Source organism: Ostrea edulis, chromosome 2 (assembly GCF_947568905.1).
Source record: "Ostrea edulis chromosome 2, xbOstEdul1.1, whole genome shotgun sequence".
NCBI classification, from domain to species: domain Eukaryota; kingdom Metazoa; phylum Mollusca; class Bivalvia; order Ostreida; family Ostreidae; genus Ostrea; species Ostrea edulis.
Window position 1 is genome coordinate 102,730,980 of NC_079165.1, and position 19,816 is coordinate 102,750,795.

The window sequence follows — 19,816 nt, forward strand, 5'->3', positions numbered from 1 at the left end:
TGACAGAAGTATTTAAAGCGTACTGTGTACTATGATATATAGAATGTGGCCGTTGCTTTCTCGTTGATTTCAAATGCATGTACAATGTAAATGTATTAACATTATGAATATAAAAAGTACAGCAAAACTCAAACTCTCTCTCTCTCTCTCTCTCTCTCTCTCTCTCTCTCTCTCTCTCTCTCTCTCTCTCTCTCTCTCTCTAAGACTGTAAAGATTATGATGACTGATCCACCATTTTGCTTGTCTATTGTTACACGTCAGTATTTCCATTTCCGTGTTTTCAATCCTCTTCTTATTCATTATGGAACATTTTCTGGAATTTTACTGTTGACATTCATTAAGCTAAGTTTCTATGTGTTGTTTGTTGTTCGATTCTTTTTCCAGGAACTTGCTTAGTCAATGGAACTTAAGCAATCGAAAGCAGAAAACGTGAATAATAAAAAACAAGAGGCCCATGTGTCACATCGCTCAACCGAGCCACATTGGCCCTGCCGTTGTTCAGCTGTTGTGATCTTTAAAATATTTTTTTTTATCAATCTTTATTCCCATGAAAATTTTGACCCAATATATTATTACATGTACCTCAACCTAGCCCCAAAGGATCACAGCATAACTGAAAATAAATTCACATAACACAGAGATACCTCAACACCAATATGACTAACATGATCTTGCTGTTCTGGATAAGACCAAGGTCACCAGGTCATAGATCATGGTATGATGATGTCATCAAAAATATATATATGCAAAATATGAAAGCTCCATCTTAAATAGTTTAGGAGATATTAAACTTCCGAGTCAAGGTCACAAGGCCAAATACCAAGGTATAACAAGGCCTTTTCATAAAGAAACTATACACAAAATATGAAAGCTTTACCTTGAATAGTTTAGGAGATATTGATAAGATCATGTTTTTAAGAATGTGGGTCTAGGTCACAAGATCAAATACAATTGTATCACAAAGTCTTGTCATAAAAAATCTGTATACAAAATATGAAAGCCCTACATTGAATAGTTCCGAAGATATCTAAACAGTTAGGTTTTCTTAAAAGTAGGTGAATTTCCAAGGTCAAATGTCATAGAACGAAATGAAAAGTTTGACCATAAGAAATATATATACAAAATATGAAATATCACTACCAAATCCTGATAAAGATATCTTGTCTTTTCTGAATAACTGGTTTTGTTTTGTTTTAATATATATGGAATTCAAAGATTGACAAGGTCAAGAGACAAATTGTCACCCAAAATTACTTAAAAGGCCATAGAACGAAATGAAAAGTTTGACCATAAGAAATATATATGCAAAATATGAAATATCTACTTTAAATAGTTCGGGAGATATTGAATAGGTCCGAGATTTGAAAAGTAGGTCCAACTCCAAGATCAAGGTCACAAGATCGAACTTTATGAAATAATGAGGTCTTGTCATAAAGATCTATGTACAAAATATGAAAGCCCTGTCTTAAATAATTCAGGAGATATTGATTTGGTCAAGGTTTTATAGTACACGTAGGTCAAGCTCCAAGGTCAAAATATTAAATATCATTGTGCATAAGGTCTTGCCATAAAGAATCTATATACAAATGATAAAAGGCCCATTTAAATAGTTCCGAATATATCTAATAAGTAAGATTTCCTTAAAAGTAGGTCAAACTCAGAGTTCAAGGTCACAAGTTCAAAGGTCATAATGTGAAATTAAAGGTCTTGCCATAAAAATATACATACAGAATATGAGAGATCAAACTTAAATAGTTCGTGGTATATTCAATAGATCAGATTTTTATTAAAAGTAGGTTAAACTTCCAGGTCAAGGTCACAAGATCAAACACCATTGCATTACATAACAGGTATTTCCATATATATATATATATATATATATATATATATATATATATATATATATATACATATACACAAGATTGATAACCCTAGCTTAAATAGTTCAAGAGATACTTTAAAGATATCTCCTATATATCAGCATACAACACTTTGCTCCGCTATTGTGGCCCCACCCTACCCCCTGGGATCATAATTTGCACAAACGTGGAACTACACTATGTCAGGATGTTATCCTGTAAATTTCCATTTTTCTTGCCCAGTGGTTTTTGAGAAGATTTATAAAGATTTTAAAGAATATTGCCGCATTATTACTCAAATAGGTGATATATAGATATGTATATGTTTATTTTTCTCCACTGATATCGTGTGTATATATTATGTATATATTTTATATTATGTTATCTATTTTTCTATTCTCTCATTTATCTGTCTGTGAATATGTTTTATACGGGACCACAATGTAAACTGGTCATCTGTACCAATTGTGCTATCATGTCTAAATAAAGAATTTATTATTATTATTATTATTATATATACTCGCATGTAAAAAAAAGTTTGGTCCCCTATTGTGTTCCCACCCTATCCCCGGGTACCACGATTTAAAAAAAAACAACTTAAATCTGCGCTACATCAGGAAGTTTTCATGTACATTTGAAGTTTTCTGACTCAGTGGTTCTTGAGAAGATTTTTAAATGACACCACTCTATCTTGGTGATTATCCTCCCTTTGAAGGGGACATGACCCTTCATATGAACAAACCGGAATTCCCTTCACCAATGGATGATTTGTACAGAGTTTATTGAAATTGACCCAGTGGTTCTGGAGAAGATGAAAATTGAAAAGATTACGGACAAACGTACAGACGGACAGGGATAGACGACAGACATTTGAGCTTTCAGCTCAGATGAGCTAAAAATCGGATACATTATGACTAATTGTCAACTATTCAGTTATTTTGACCGGAAGATATAAAAAGATTGAGAGCAATCAGTGGTTTGCTTCAGTTATGAAATCTGTGTGGGGAAAATCAGTTTTATAAATCTTCTAATCTCTTGTAAAACGTCAAATCTTAAAATTTCTAGACCCGTTTTTCGTAATTTCGACATCTTTGAATTCTGGAAATAACGCGATGATTGTGAGAATTGTTTCCTACATATCTACTTTTGAAGTTAAAATGATTAGAAAACTCGAAATTATGTAGATCTACATTGTATTTGAATCGATCGGAATGATTTCTTTTTGTTTCATTTAAATAACTATAAATAAGTATATGATGATAAAAATAAAACATGCTGATTAGTTAATACAAGCTAACCAAAAGTACGGTATGGTAACCGTGACGGTTACCGGTTGCGGTGAAATAAATGTTTAATCGGTAGATACATGTACATACATGTACATGCAAATGCCTTTTGATGCACAGATGTTGGCGCTAGGGGGTCATTGAGTGGGAGGAAACCGGAGTACCCGGAGAAAACAGAGAGAAGGAAACCTTGTTTTTACCTTTCTGAGGAAACAAGTCACTTCAGCAGAAAACTGCGATACATTGATGGGTGAATATTCTTGAATTAAGACCAAAAAAAAAAAAAAAAACCAACAACGAAAAACAAGACGAAATCAGGCATTGGACGGCAGAGAATATTTCTACAGTTTCTGATTTATTGTTCACTTCATGACTCTAAGTCTCAGTACAAGACATTACAAAATGTCCGAGTTGTAATTTACACACCCAAAACATTTGAAATTCAATGTATGCATGAAAAACGACGAGACCGTCAAATTTACGAGACAGTAACACAATGGGCGCAGGTGTTTGGATATGGTAAGCAAAATATCTGTATGCGATGTGGATAACTAGCAGAATGTGTTTTGATGATTTTTTCAGGATTTATGTAACTTGTTTGCGAGGGAAGGGGTTGGGTTATATATATATATTTCGACAATATATATTGACAATCTCGTTGTTCGTGTTGTATAATACAAAGCACTAAAATGACCAACGACACGAACAACGAGATTGTCAATATATATTGTCGATATATATATATATAACCCAACCCCTTCCCTCGCAAACAAGTTATATATATATATATATATATATATATATATATATATTTATTTATTTATTTATTTATTTAAGCCAGATCCAAAATGCATGAGTTTTGATTTTTTGGGGGGTGGGGAGGCGGGGGGGGGGGGGGGGGGGGTATCTAAACCGTAATGTTGTAATGTTCAATAAGTTTTATGTTATACATTGTACATCACTAATAATTTTGCATACAACACTTTTGGCATACATATTGATGAATCCGTTAAGGATTAAAGATTTACTCTGATATAAAAAGTAGTTTGTTATGGTGCTTAATTATGTGATCTAAATCTTTATCAATACACGCATGAAGAGAAGTGTGTGTAGAAATCAACGTTGTACTGGTTAAACCGGCCGATTATCCCTTTAACAGTATAAGTAGTGCATGCTTGTACATTCACTTGAATTTTTCATTATTCATATTTAACTGGTAAAATCAGTTAAACGTCACAACCGTTAATGGGCGTCTAGTGCGCCTCGCGACACTTGCACGCCATCTAAATATAGCGTGACCGTCGCGGTTATCTTCAAGTGAAAAGTGTCTAAACGGTACCAATACCCCCGCCGGGTACACCGAAACTCGGGATAGTGAAATACTCTTCTTTCTGTTCAGATTCCTCACACTTACATTTAATATGTATATGACATTAATGGCACACATTCATGATTGAAATGTAAAACCATTTACATGTCGATATCATCTTGCCTGCGAACAAATAAAAACAATCAATCATATCTTGATAAGGTTAAAACTTTGTAACTAGGATGGTCAACGTAAGCACGTGATTTGTACATTTATATGTGAGATAGCTTTTTCTATATAACCTTAAAAATATCATCTTAATCAAATTCATTGCTAGATTATCATTATCAGTCTGCTGAATCCACATCATTTGTTTGTTTGGTTTTCATACGTCTTTCTGAGAATTTTTCACTCACTGAATTAAACCTATGCATGGAGCTCAGCGCTGTAGCAGTGAAGGTTCTTTAACGTGCCAACGCTTGGTGCGACGCGAAGACTCAGTTTTTACGGTAATGTCCAAAAGACCCGCGACACTCACTTCTAAATTCTTAATTCAAATAATTAAATTTTCATACACACATAAACAATATCGCTTTCCTTTATAACTGCGTTAAGCATAGGTCCATCGTCGCGTGCGACGATGAAGAACGTAAGTTTCAGCTCACAGGGGCTAAGCCCGTTTTGGGCCCGAACTCTGTGATACCATAAATATAGAAAGGGGTCTAACTCTGACACAGATAAAAAAAACTAACCACTCGCTTCAAATGCCTAAAAAATCTTAAACTAGGTATGCTATGAGTAGTTTGTCGTTTTGCTTGCATAGATTAATGTTTTAACTACTTGCATGCCAAATTTCAAGTCACTGGTTCTTAAAATAACAAAGATATACGTCATCGTTCTCCCGATTTCACTTGTTTATTTTTACTAGGACATTTACCGGTCCAGGTCACGGAGTCGTTTCTCGCCTGTGACAGCAGCGAAATTCAGACTAGTATGGAAGATTTCGGACCTGTCAATTAAAATTTCACATCAATTATACGCTACTTACTACCTCATATTTTAATAATGTTCTTCGTGTAGACGTTACACGACTTAATTTTCCTCAGCAGCAACAACTGTTGACAAGATCTGTCATTTTAACGAATACACTAAATACCCGAAATGTCTAAAACTTTAAAGAAGGGGAAAATAGGTAATAATAATCTAAATGAAATAGAATAAACAAAAAATTAAAAAAGCCAAGAAATAATGTTCAATTTCCCTCTCTAAGTGCAATGTCACAAGAATAATGTTGTGATCAGTTTTAAGGTATTTGAGATTTTAAGTCTATCGGGTATTTAGTGCGTTCATTAAAACGGCAACTCTTGTCAACAGTTGATGCTGCTGAGGAAAAATAAGTCGTGTAACGTCTACACGAAGAACATTATTAAAATATGAGGTAGTAAGTAGCGTATAATTGATGTGAAATTTTAATTGACAGGTCCGAAATCTTCCATACTAGTCTGAATTTCGCTGCTGTCACAGGCGAGAAACGACTCCGTGACCTGGACCGGTAAATGTCCTAGTAAAAATAAACAAGTGAAATCGGGAGAACGATGACGTATATCTTTGTTATTTTAAGAACCAGTGACTTGAAATTTGGCATGCAAGTAGTTAAAACATTAATCTATGCAAGCAAAACGACAAACTACTCATAGCATACCTAGTTTAAGATTTTTTAGGCATTTGAAGCGAGTGGTTAGTTTTTTTTATCTGTGTCAGAGTTAGACCCCTTTCTATATTTATGGTATCACAGAGTTCGGGCCCAAAACGGGCTTAGCCCCTGTGTTTCAGCTGAGGCGTGCGACGATGAAGAGGGACGTAAGTTTCAGCCGAGGCGTGCGACGATGAAGAGGAACGTAAGTTTCAGCCGAGGCGTGCGACGATGGCATAGGTCTAGATTTGTGATATTTCACCTACTACCTGTACTGGTGACGTCTCGATATGAGTGAACAATTCTCGACGGGACTTGAAATAAACAAACGATCAAATCTGTTGTATAAGTATCTACACAATAGAATTTGTTCAAATCAAATGCGGAGCTTTTTTACGTTCAACGCAGCCAAGGCACACACAGGGCTCGAACCATGACCTCCAGGTCACAATGTGAACGTTCTGACCACTGCGCCACCTTCCAACTCTGTTTAGCATAATATCTGTCATTTATTCAGGACAATCAACATAAACACATCGCATATCATTTTGATTCAGCTGATGGTTTGTAAAGATTGCAACTCTTATGAACTTTGATACATCATTCAAAACGCTTTTGGAACAAAAATGTAAAATATGAACACCTCAAGTCTCGTCATAAGATGACGAATCACACCAATATTACTATCTATGGCATTTATGACGACACTAGCAATGATGTCGGAGTGTGATGGTACAGTAGCTCTCCGGTCGAAAACACTCCAGCGAGCTAAAAAAAAAAAAAAAAAAAAAAAAAAAAAAGCCGTCTTCCACTTTGTAAACCAATACGTTCTTTTTGTAAGTTAATTTTACAATTAATTCCAAGAGTATGTACAAGCATCGTATTAGTTTGAAATGAGGGGGATAAGTATACAAGATATAAAGTATTTTATTGACCAATCAAGGGCCCTGGAAGGCATAGTTGACAAAACAAGTATGATTTAAACATTATTTCTATAGAAACTCTATTATTTTAACACACCCATTCTTAATTTTCCCTCATAAACTTTAAAGTTATCAATGAGACAAGGATTTACTTTATACTTACAGGTGCCATTTGAATGGAAATAAAAACAAAGCTGATATTCTTGATGTGTTTTGTTTTTTCTTTCGAAAAACTATTAATTGATATATTAAGATCAATCTCTCATAGATTGAAGATTAAGCATCACTCGGGGCTATGCCGTAAGTCTATCTCTTTAGTCTGAATGCCAGAGAAAAGGTGATTTATTATGTACATTTACTGTTAATAAACACCAAAATAAAAAGGTAATTCAAGGATCTAAATGCATCACACCTTGCCTTGACGGTAATCCTCGCGATAATCCACTTAGGACGGTAACACATTAACCAGTGTACGATGGAGGGGGGGGGGGTGCGGTTAGGGGGGGGGGCACAACTTTATGAGGCAGGGGGTTTGGGGGCCGTCTTGAGGCTTCTGGATTTTACAGATTTTATAGGGCTTGAAATGTGTCTCCTATATAGTAATTTTTACTACTTTCTGTCATTTTTAATAAGATGAAATTAATGAAATGACGAAAATTTTAAGGGTTGTTTTTTGGGGTGGGGGGTGCAAGTTCTCCTAATAAAAGTAATCCAATAAATCAAAAGAATGTCATTTATTTATCCGAGAGTGGAAGAAATTATTGCTTCTTCGATCGTTTACATTTTTCTAAACAAGAGACCACGATTTACTCTAAATTTGAAAAATTAGGGGGAGGGGGGGGGCTGCTCCCACCCCCCACCCCTTAAATCCGCCACTGGTGGGGATGTTTTCATTTCTTTGTGTGTTTTTTTTTATTATTATTTTAAAGAAACAAATCTTTTGCTATTGTTTTGTAGTATCTGTATTGAATTAATATCCTTCTCAATGCATCACTTCGTATTGCAAGAAAATAAGACATTGATTGATTGAAACAAACAAAAATCCCCACCTCCCGTTCTCCGTTAATATTCAATTAAGTAACCAGGTTGAAAACACTGAATGAAATTCATAATTAATGTAAAGTACATTAAACCCAATTGATACGACCTAGTCTCTGATGCAGAACGCGAATGGTGTCAGTGATAGCAGAGATCCTGAAAACAAGTATGCTCCCTGTTATACGTTTGGACTAATCAATTTCAAATGTCCACTTCTGTTTGAGATGTGCATTTTTCCAGAAAGTGAGTTTGAAAAAACTGGTGAAACCCAAGCAACACAATGATGACATTGTCTAACATATAAATATACTTTTGGTATGATATTTGCATTTTTCACTTTCACCGTTAAAACCATTTACAAAGATCATGACGAAGTAAGTTATTAAAGGATGTTGATGCCCTTAAGTTCTACCAATATCCTTTTGTTAGCACTTCACGCTAATCATTGAGCTATTTTTTTTTTATTACTAGTACTTTGATATTGCAGCAGCCTGAACCACGGTCAACACAGGACGTAAAAGAAATTAATTTCAGTTATTCCATCTCTGTTATAGTAACGTGAGGATATCAAAATGAAATATCTTTGTTATGGTGACTTGAATAAATCAAACAGATATTTTTGTTATAGAGATTTAAAGATATCAAATTGAGATATATATGTATTATGTTACAATAACGTGAAGATATCAAATATAAATATCTTTGTTATGGTGACGAGAATAAAATCAAATAAATATCTTTGTTATAGTGATTTGAAGATATTAAATTGAGATATATGTGCTGTAGAGAGGTGAAGATTGTTCTTTACAATAGTGGCGTGAAGATATCTAATTGAAATATATCTGCTATAGTGATGTGATTGATATCTAATCTAAATGTTTCTGATATAGTAACGGGGAGATATCAAAATGAGATATTTTTGCTATAGTGACGTGAAGATATCACATTGATATCTCTCTGTGAAAGTGCGTGAAGATATCAGATTGAGATATCCCTGCTATAGTGACGTGCACATATTAACTTAGAATATCTCGGTTTCAGTGATGATCAACATTTCACCATTACTCCCACACCCTGTAGTTTTAGCTTGGGTTATTTGTGATGTTGTTTTTTAAAACAACGATATCCTAATTGATTGAATTTCAAATCAATGTACATTTGATGACCTTTCCTTTCCCTCCAATATTGCCATTATCATTCCACAGCTTAGTCGACAGTTATCAGATCACCCATCCAACGATATATTTTTCGAGCTGCTGCGGAGAGATGTGCAGGGCTCAGAGTAGCGAAGTTTCTAGACTGTTGTGCTGCTTTACATTGTATCACTGATACTCTTACACGTATTTATTTACCCCAGCTTTGATTCTGTGAGATTATACTGTTGTCATTTTATTTTATGGACATCAATGTCCTTTTTCAATCTACGGATAATAATGGTCACACCCCCGACATTTGTAGACCTATGGATACTATCTGTTTCTTTTAGAATCCAAAAATAAGAAGTTATCTGTCTTATAAGATAACGCATGGCATTGTCCTGTAATACCTTCACGGAACACTTATCCCATAAACTCGTCAGAACTCATAATTATAATGGTATCACAATTACTCTTCCACAATTTATGACTACATCATATATGAATAGCTTTTGACAATTAAGCTATGGAATGACCTACCGATCCATATTCGATATCTCCTTGTAAGATTTACAACTGCTGTTAAAATATTAACTAAAAAGTAAATAAACTTTTTAACCACCTAAATGCAAAGAAAATACCCTGCATTGTCTATCAAGAACTAATGCAGATGATCTAATTACTGACCCATATGTTAATTTTTTACGAGATGTTGTAATGAAAAATAAATGGGTTTCATTATTTTCTCGTAAAGTGCGTAGTAAAACTTTGCTTTGTTAGAATCTATCAATGATTCCGATTCTGATGTTGCTTCTATCTATCTGACATATCTTAGTTTCACAGATAATGTTAATTTGTTTTAATCTATTCAAATGATTATATTAGAAACCTAGAGACTTTGAAACATATTTTGATACGATTGTCAGATTGTTTAATCTACACATTTCTTGTCCCCCTTTTCTTCATTATATCCCCTTTACATTCCCCCCCCCCCCCCCCCCCCCCCCCATTTCTTTTGTTCCGTTCTCTCTGTATATATAAAGCAATTTTCTTTATTTTCTCAAACTCCGTACATTTTCGGAATGCTCTCTTTTATCTTTGTTGATGAAATTGTTATCTCACATACATCGAAATCATTTTTTATTTTATAAATATATTTTTTTTTTCTGACGACTTTCTACTATATTACCTTATACATTGGATTAGAAAGTAGATAAAGCCTGGACACGTTGTCATCTTTAATATGTATTTGATTGTTTGATATACATATTTTAAAATTTTGATTTAAAAAAAAAATACTGATATATCCAAAATATTGAAAAGGGTGTTCTTCAGTGACATCAATGATACACACATGATGAAAAAAAAATTCAACAACCAATCCTAGTACATGTACACGAATCCCGACTACGTATGAAATATAGGTAACCACTTTACCTGCCAAAAGAAAATGTCCCTGTGCAACTCGGAGTAGTTTGAGGGATCCGAAAGATTTTGCGGCTGCAACATTTCCAATGACACGTTTTGCTGGTCCATACTCCCTCACCGGTGACCTAGATTGACCAGTCTTAATAAGAAGAGTTTCTCAAAGTATATCTGTCGGTGACTGGTATGACATCCTCTCCAATGAAATGGTAATTTGCATATGCTCGGTGCTTCAAATTTCCGTTTTACATGCTCTGTCTCATTGATTGGAGTACACACAAGCAGTTTCCACACGGAGACAATTTCGATTAGCATGAACAAATTCAGCTCGGAGGACAATCCGTCATTGCTATTTGCACTTGCGAAAATTTTTGCAACTTCCGCGGCAACGTAGGATGTCGGGTTTATTGCTAGTGGTCATCGGGGATACTTGAGTTTATTGTTTAATTATTAAGTAACAACCATTACGATACGGTGACCGCGCTGGATTCTCGGATATTCGATCTTTATAGTAATTCAATGCATTGATAGGTTTATAAAACTTGTTGATATTCATTCGCTCGTTCGGATTATGAGGAGCTACTGCTTGCATGACGGCACGAAGAAAATTGTAGCATTTTATATTTAAACATAATTTCGTTCGAATCATTTTTTTTTCTCTTTACAATATATGGATACATATAAATCGTTGATGTCCGTATATATATATATATATATATATATATATATATATATATATATATATATACAGTATAAGAATTAACCTATTTAGATTGGTATAAGATTGGTATATAAGAATTCCAATACCAGCAGTAGGCTGATATCGACTGCAGGACTCTTTAAAATAGATTATGCTCTTAACGAAGCGACAGATCACAAAGACCACTCAATATTTTTAGCGGAAATCCCCACAAACGAAATTGTGTTTGTAGAACAATAGTTAAAATTAGATATTAGTGATAAACACTGCTTTCAATTAATTCTAACCCAGGCCCCCGAGTCGTAAGTAGTCAAGATTTGCCGCCAGGTTACATCAATGCGTTACGACTGTGAGATCTCAGTGCTCTATTGAGCCATTGCTACCGGGGGGCAAGGATCAATATCAAATCAAGGAACACGAATAACAAACAATCAATTTAAATCCAACCTTAGGAATATCCTGTATTCCAGGAATTAAACAGTGAAGGCAAGAGAATGGTTTAATTAAGCTTTACTTATTATGGGAATTATCTCTTGCTATTCACGAAACTCTCGTGCTACAATGAGTTGCCATAATTCTAATGATACATGTAAATCAATGTTATAATATACTTATATTTGGTTTGAATTTCTCATTCATGACGTTAGCCTTCTGTTATACTTACATTTTTTGTATTTTCAACTTTTTCTGATTAATGAATAAACCCACCCCAAAACAAAAACATCCTTAGCAGCCTGCATTGTGTAAATAGGAGAGTTTCGGCTTACAGCCGTAACACCGTTTTATTCTGAATATACACACTACCGTCACGTAATTTCAAAGTCTGATAGCCCTTGATACTTCCGGTGCAGACGATAAATGGGAAAAAAGAGTACCAAGTAATTTCCCATAATACAAACCTTTTGGCCTCTCACTAATTAATATTCCAAGCGCTAATAAAATGAAATATATAGAATCCGTTGTTTTTATAGGTCATATTTGGTACCGTACATGCATGTATTTGTACTGTTTTACAGTAACTTTTTTTTTTCAGTAATATATAATTTATTTTTTTCAATTCCAACAATGTCACTCTTGATTGTGGTCAATCATGCAGCGCCTAGACATGTATACCTCTGCTTAATCCCATTCCACATACATGTACAAGTATATTTGTAGTGCATGAAATTCTAAACGCAATACAATGTGTTGCCGAAAGCTGTCACACCGATACAAGAAAGAAATGGAGGCAATAACGTTGGATAAGGTGCGACACACACACACACACACACACACACACACACACACACACAGAGAGAGAGAGAGAGAGAGAGAGAGAGAGAGAGATATTCATGAAAGAACATGGCCCACGAACCATGCATGAAAAATCACGGTGATCTGTGTTCATTGGAGCAGAGAATGCAACGGCGATCAGTGGTCAGTGGAACGGAAAATTCAAACTATTGTTCATCTTTGGACGCTTTTGAAGGACTACAGAACTATCCTTGGGTAAGTTTTACTGAATTGAAATACAAATCAATATGTTTTTTATTCAGCAATGAATTATAATTTTTGAAAAGATGTAGTCTCATACCTGCAACATCGTGTGCATACAAAATGAATAAAGCGCGTAAAGATTTTTTCCCACACACCGTTGCAGTTATGAGACTACATCTTTTAAAAGATAATGATTTATTGCTTATATTTGCATTTAAAAAATCTTTTTTAACGTGTGTATTTTTTAAATCTAATTCTTTGGATAAACAGAGATTAACGGAACAGCTACTGGAACAGCAAGTGTGGTGTCACACCATAAAAGGAAAGAGCACAATGCTGAAAAAAAAAATCAATAATCAATTAAATATCAAAACATCAAAATATTAATAAAGTTGTACAATCTGAATTTTAAACAGATCATACTTTTTTAATTTTTTTTTTTTTTTTATCTAATTGTAAAAAGCGTAGGTATAATCACTATAAGGTGGTGAACCAGTGCAAGTCGGTCATGTTGCCACTTCGAGTTTTTGGTTGGTAATATTAACCACATTAGAATAACTTCTTTAGGCGTCGAATCAGGTACAATTACGTTGTCTGAGACGGGATTAGCAACAAATCTTTGTTTTCATTCTGCAAACGTGGGGCCGAGATGCAGACACCATGCTCGAGTGTTCATACGTCTGGCCGACTTCAGTGATTCGGTCCACAGTTACATGTATAAGATAACATTAGAACTTCAAAGGCCTTTATTAATGAATTAAAAAACGAAATGTAAATATTTTGTTATATAGATTTACATCTGAATTAAAACACATAGATTAAACTTTGTTTTATTTGTGATATTATATCATCTGGCTAAATGACAAAAAAGAAATTGATATCATAAAGATACCAATGAAAGGTGAAGATAACAAGCAGTGATCAATCTCATAAATCCTATAAGCAATTATACAAAATAGAGAGTTGGGCAACCACGGACCCCTGGACACACCAGAGGTGGGATCAGGTGCCTAGGAGGAGTAAGCATCCCTGTCGACCGGTCACACTCGCCGTGAGCCCTACATTTGTATATCTTGATCAGATAAACGGAGTTATCCGTAGTCAAAATCAGTGTGCCAAGAACGACCAAGGAATCGGAATGAAACACGTCAGACAGCATTTGACCCAATGATAGGTTGTATTGGCAAACTAGATCGTTATAACGACCATGGAATTTGCGAAATGCTGCCTTTATACGAGACTGTTGGAATCCCTGCACCATCAACTTGTTTGTCGGAAGCCTGCTCCGATTTAAAAACTGCATGACCATAAGCAGAACTGTAAGCTCTAGTGTATCGAAAAAGTTGAGAGATGTAAACACCATATGCGGTGATAATGGAATATTGCTACATAAATATGGGAAGTTGACGATGGACAAGCTGAAATCACCCTGTTTGTCATACAGTTGTGTTGTTAGTTTGCCGTTAATACCTACTTTCAATAAAATATCTAACTATAAAGCAGAAGTGGACGACGCTAGGGTGTCTTTTATTTCGAGTTCACTGAGGTATATCGAATCGAAATATGAATGAAAATCATTATTATTAATATATGATACGTCGTCGATACACTGTATCTAAATGTCGAATTGAAGGCCACAGCAAGAGGTTTTTTCTTCTCACATAAAAGTTTTTGAATAAGTGTTGTTTCATATGAATTTAAAAACAGGTCAGCTAACAAAGGAGCACAATTCGTGCCCATGGATTCCAACAGACTGTTGGAAGACCTGATCACTAAAGACCACGAAGATATTGTCAATGAGGAACTCCAACATATATTTTATTTTAACTTTAAAGTAATCGTGCGTGGAATCGGAGTGGCGTTTAACAAACAAAATTTTTTTTTGGATGACTGATCACTAGATGCAAGGTGAAGATAACGAACAGCGATCAATCTCACAACTCCCACAAGCAATTCAAAATAGATAGCTGGGCAAACACCGACCCCTGGACACACCAGAGGTGGGATCAAGTGCCTAGGAGGAGTAAACATCCCTGTTGACCGGTCACACCCGCCGTGAGCCCTATATCCTGATCAGGTAACGGAGTTATCCGCAGTCAAAATCAGTGTGCCAAGAACGGCTTAACAATCGGTATGAAATACACCAGACAACATTTGACCCAATGATAGGTTGTATTGACGAACTAGATCGTTATAACGACCATATAATTTGCGAAATGCTGACTTCAATCTTGTTTGTCAGTAGCTTTCCTCGATTTAAAAATTGACCATGCGCAGAACAAGCTCTTGCATATCGAATCAGTTGAGATATATAAACACCATATGCGGTGATAATGGAATATTGCTACATAAATATGGGAAGTTGAAGATGGACAAGCTGAAATCATCCCGTTTGTCATACAGTTGAGTTGTCGGTTTGCCGTTAATGTCTACTTTCAATAGAATATCTAAGTATGAAGCAGAAGTGGACGACCTTGTGGTGTCCTTTATTTTGAGCTCATAGGGATATATCAAATCGACATATATATGAATGAAAGTTATCATTGTTATTATTGTTAATAGACAAAACGTCATCGATATATCTAAATGTCGAATTGTAGGCCACAGCGAGAGATTTTTTCTTCTCACGTAGAAGTTTTTTTTAATAAATTCCGCTTCATATGAATATAGAAAAAGGTCAACTAACAAAGGAGCACAATTCGTGCCCATAGGAATTCCAACAGACTGTTGGAAGACCTGATCACCAAAGACCACGAAGATGTCAATCAGGAATATTTCCGTTTTCCATTCTTGTTGAAGAAGCAACTGTCTATGATGTCAAAAAATCTAGTCTTTAATCTATTGTGAGGAGTGGTCGTGTAAAGTGTGGAAAAGTCATACGTTTTGATGTTGATTTGAGAAAAGTTTTGCGATTTCAAGTTCACTAAAAGGTAGCAGGGGACAGTTTCGCACTATAGGCCCGGTCAACTTTTTCAAAAAATGGAATTACCCTGTATTTGAAGTGATATTACATGTGTAAAAATGTATACAATAATTTTAGGATGCATGTCAAATGTAGCCGAGTGCTTAGTAAAAATGTTGATATACAACATGTAGGTGTCACCATGATTCCTAGCATATAGATGGGTGCAAATACGAAACTAAGACACGTGGTCAGTTGCTGAAGAAATTCCGGTGAAAACATGCAGGGTCTAGCAAAAGGTCTGTAGCTGTGAGGGAAGGTGGATGGCCCCATATGAGAGGTAGATTTTTGAGAAGGGCAGATAGGGTTCTTGATTGTGCACAGTGTCTAAATCCCCATGTTTGGTACTGTGATGGTGTGGGGGTGGTGCGGATTAGCCCAAATGAGGGAAAATCAAAGCAAAAAAGGGGAACCTGCTCAGAGCATGTTTTGTGCACCAGCACCAGTATTTATAGATTACATGTAATTTAGGGTCATAATTTATTAACTACACTAATATGAAATACAAGTATTGACATAAAAGGGAAATATGATTTTTCATTAGTCTGTCATAATCTGACTTTGGTGTATACCCCCTATCCACATGTTTCAAAACCAAAGAAACTGTCCCCTGCCACCTTTAAGAGAATGGCATTTTTTGAAACCCATGGAATTCAGTCAATTTCATTAATATTATCAAGATAAATGTATTAGATATGTAATACAACCCCTTATTTCAATAGATGTATCACATTAGTGTCACAATGGTAGACAACAGAGTCAAGGGGGGTAAGCTATGCTTTAGTACTATGGAAAACCAGAATCTGGTCAAGTATCATAGTGACATGTAAGTACATGTAAATAAGCTTAGTGGTTAAAATAATGTTATTTGGGGTACTTCATATACTGTGTATTCTTTTTACATAGATTACATGTAGTTTTACATGTTCTACATGTAATTAACAAATTGTACTGATTGACAGGTCTCAGGTACAGTAGATCACATTTCTTCTCAGCACCATGATACATATTTATGAAAAAATACTTGCAGATAGAGAAATAAGTCATTTTAGAGACATTTTGTACACAAAAAACACAGTTAACACCATTTTCTCATTTATGGGTGGTACTTGTAAACAAGCCACCTCCCCTTTGACATTTGACTGAATTGCATGAATCTTTAGTTTTCACTATTAGGATGGCATAGAATAGAATGTAAGAAGAGAACAGGTATTCAAAATCTTGTTGGGGAGTTGTTTACTTAATTAGAGCATATTTCAGGTCTATACATATACAGTATGTAAAGAAGTAGACAGTGAAGTTGGAAATTTTCTTGATTTTAAGAGCAGTTATGTCCCTTTATCTCTCTCTAATCCATCATTTTCTACACAGGTTCTCATGATTGCATGTTCAGCATGTAGCACCACATATAAGGTCACTTTTACCATAGATACAATATACTTGTAATATTATTTGTTAGGCACAGGGATCTTACTCGAACACTCTCATCACTCTAAAATGACAACATCATACACAGAAATGTAGGGTTTTTAAATAATTTTATTGCGTACACATTTAGGGCGGTCGACATGATGTATTGGTGTAGTTTCACTCAGAATAAGTCAGATTTGTCAAAAATGGGAGTTGACGTCAATGACATGAGATGTCAGAATTCTTAAAGGTAGCAGGGGACAGTTTCGCACTATAGGCCCGGTCAACTTTTTCAAAAAATGGAATTACCCTGTATTTGAAGTGATATTACATGTGTAAAAATGTATACAATAATTTTAGGATGCATGTCAAATGTAGCCGAGTGCTTAGTAAAAATGTTGATATACAACATGTAGGTGTCACCATGATTCCTAGCATATAGATGGGTGCAAATACGAAACTAAGACACGTGGTCAGTTGCTGAAGAAATTCCGGTGAAAACATGCAGGGTCTAGCAAAAGGTCTGTAGCTGTGAGGGAAGGTGGATGGCCCCATATGAGAGGTAGATTTTTGAGAAGGGCAGATAGGGTTCTTGATTGTGCACAGTGTCTAAATCCCCATGTTTGGTACTGTGATGGTGTGGGGGTGGTGCGGATTAGCCCAAATGAGGGAAAATCAAAGCAAAAAAGGGGAACCTGCTCAGAGCATGTTTTGTGCACCAGCACCAGTATTTATAGATTACATGTAATTTAGGGTCATAATTTATTAACTACACTAATATGAAATACAAGTATTGACATAAAAGGGAAATATGATTTTTCATTAGTCTGTCATAATCTGACTTTGGTGTATACCCCCTATCCACATGTTTCAAAACCAAAGAAACTGTCCCCTGCCACCTTTAAGAGAATGGCATTTTTTGAAACCCATGGAATTCAGTCAATTTCATTAATATTATCAAGATAAATGTATTAGATATGTAATACAACCCCTTATTTCAATAGATGTATCACATTAGTGTCACAATGGTAGACAACAGAGTCAAGGGGGGTAAGCTATGCTTTAGTACTATGGAAAACCAGAATCTGGTCAAGTATCATAGTGACATGTAAGTACATGTAAATAAGCTTAGTGGTTAAAATAATGTTATTTGGGGTACTTCATATACTGTGTATTCTTTTTACATAGATTACATGTAGTTTTACATGTTCTACATGTAATTAACAAATTGTACTGATTGACAGGTCTCAGGTACAGTAGATCACATTTCTTCTCAGCACCATGATACATATTTATGAAAAAATACTTGCAGATAGAGAAATAAGTCATTTTAGAGACATTTTGTACACAAAAAACACAGTTAACACCATTTTCTCATTTATGGGTGGTACTTGTAAACAAGCCACCTCCCCTTTGACATTTGACTGAATTGCATGAATCTTTAGTTTTCACTATTAGGATGGCATAGAATAGAATGTAAGAAGAGAACAGGTATTCAAAATCTTGTTGGGGAGTTGTTTACTTAATTAGAGCATATTTCAGGTCTATACATATACAGTATGTAAAGAAGTAGACAGTGAAGTTGGAAATTTTCTTGATTTTAAGAGCAGTTATGTCCCTTTATCTCTCTCTAATCCATCATTTTCTACACAGGTTCTCATGATTGCATGTTCAGCATGTAGCACCACATATAAGGTCACTTTTACCATAGATACAATATACTTGTAATATTATTTGTTAGGCACAGGGATCTTACTCGAACACTCTCATCACTCTAAAATGACAACATCATACACAGAAATGTAGGGTTTTTAAATAATTTTATTGCGTACACATTTAGGGCGGTCGACATGATGTATTGGTGTAGTTTCACTCAGAATAAGTCAGATTTGTCAAAAATGGGAGTTGACGTCAATGACATGAGATGTCAGAATTCTTAAAGGTAGCAGGGGACAGTTTCGCACTATAGGCCCGGTCAACTTTTTCAAAAAATGGAATTACCCTGTATTTGAAGTGATATTACATGTGTAAAAATGTATACAATAATTTTAGGATGCATGTCAAATGTAGCCGAGTGCTTAGTAAAAATGTTGATATACAACATGTAGGTGTCACCATGATTCCTAGCATATAGATGGGTGCAAATACGAAACTAAGACACGTGGTCAGTTGCTGAAGAAATTCCGGTGAAAACATGCAGGGTCTAGCAAAAGGTCTGTAGCTGTGAGGGAAGGTGGATGGCCCCATATGAGAGGTAGATTTTTGAGAAGGGCAGATAGGGTTCTTGATTGTGCACAGTGTCTAAATCCCCATGTTTGGTACTGTGATGGTGTGGGGGTGGTGCGGATTAGCCCAAATGAGGGAAAATCAAAGCAAAAAAGGGGAACCTGCTCAGAGCATGTTTTGTGCACCAGCACCAGTATTTATAGATTACATGTAATTTAGGGTCATAATTTATTAACTACACTAATATGAAATACAAGTATTGACATAAAAGGGAAATATGATTTTTCATTAGTCTGTCATAATCTGACTTTGGTGTATACCCCCTATCCACATGTTTCAAAACCAAAGAAACTGTCCCCTGCCACCAAAAGTT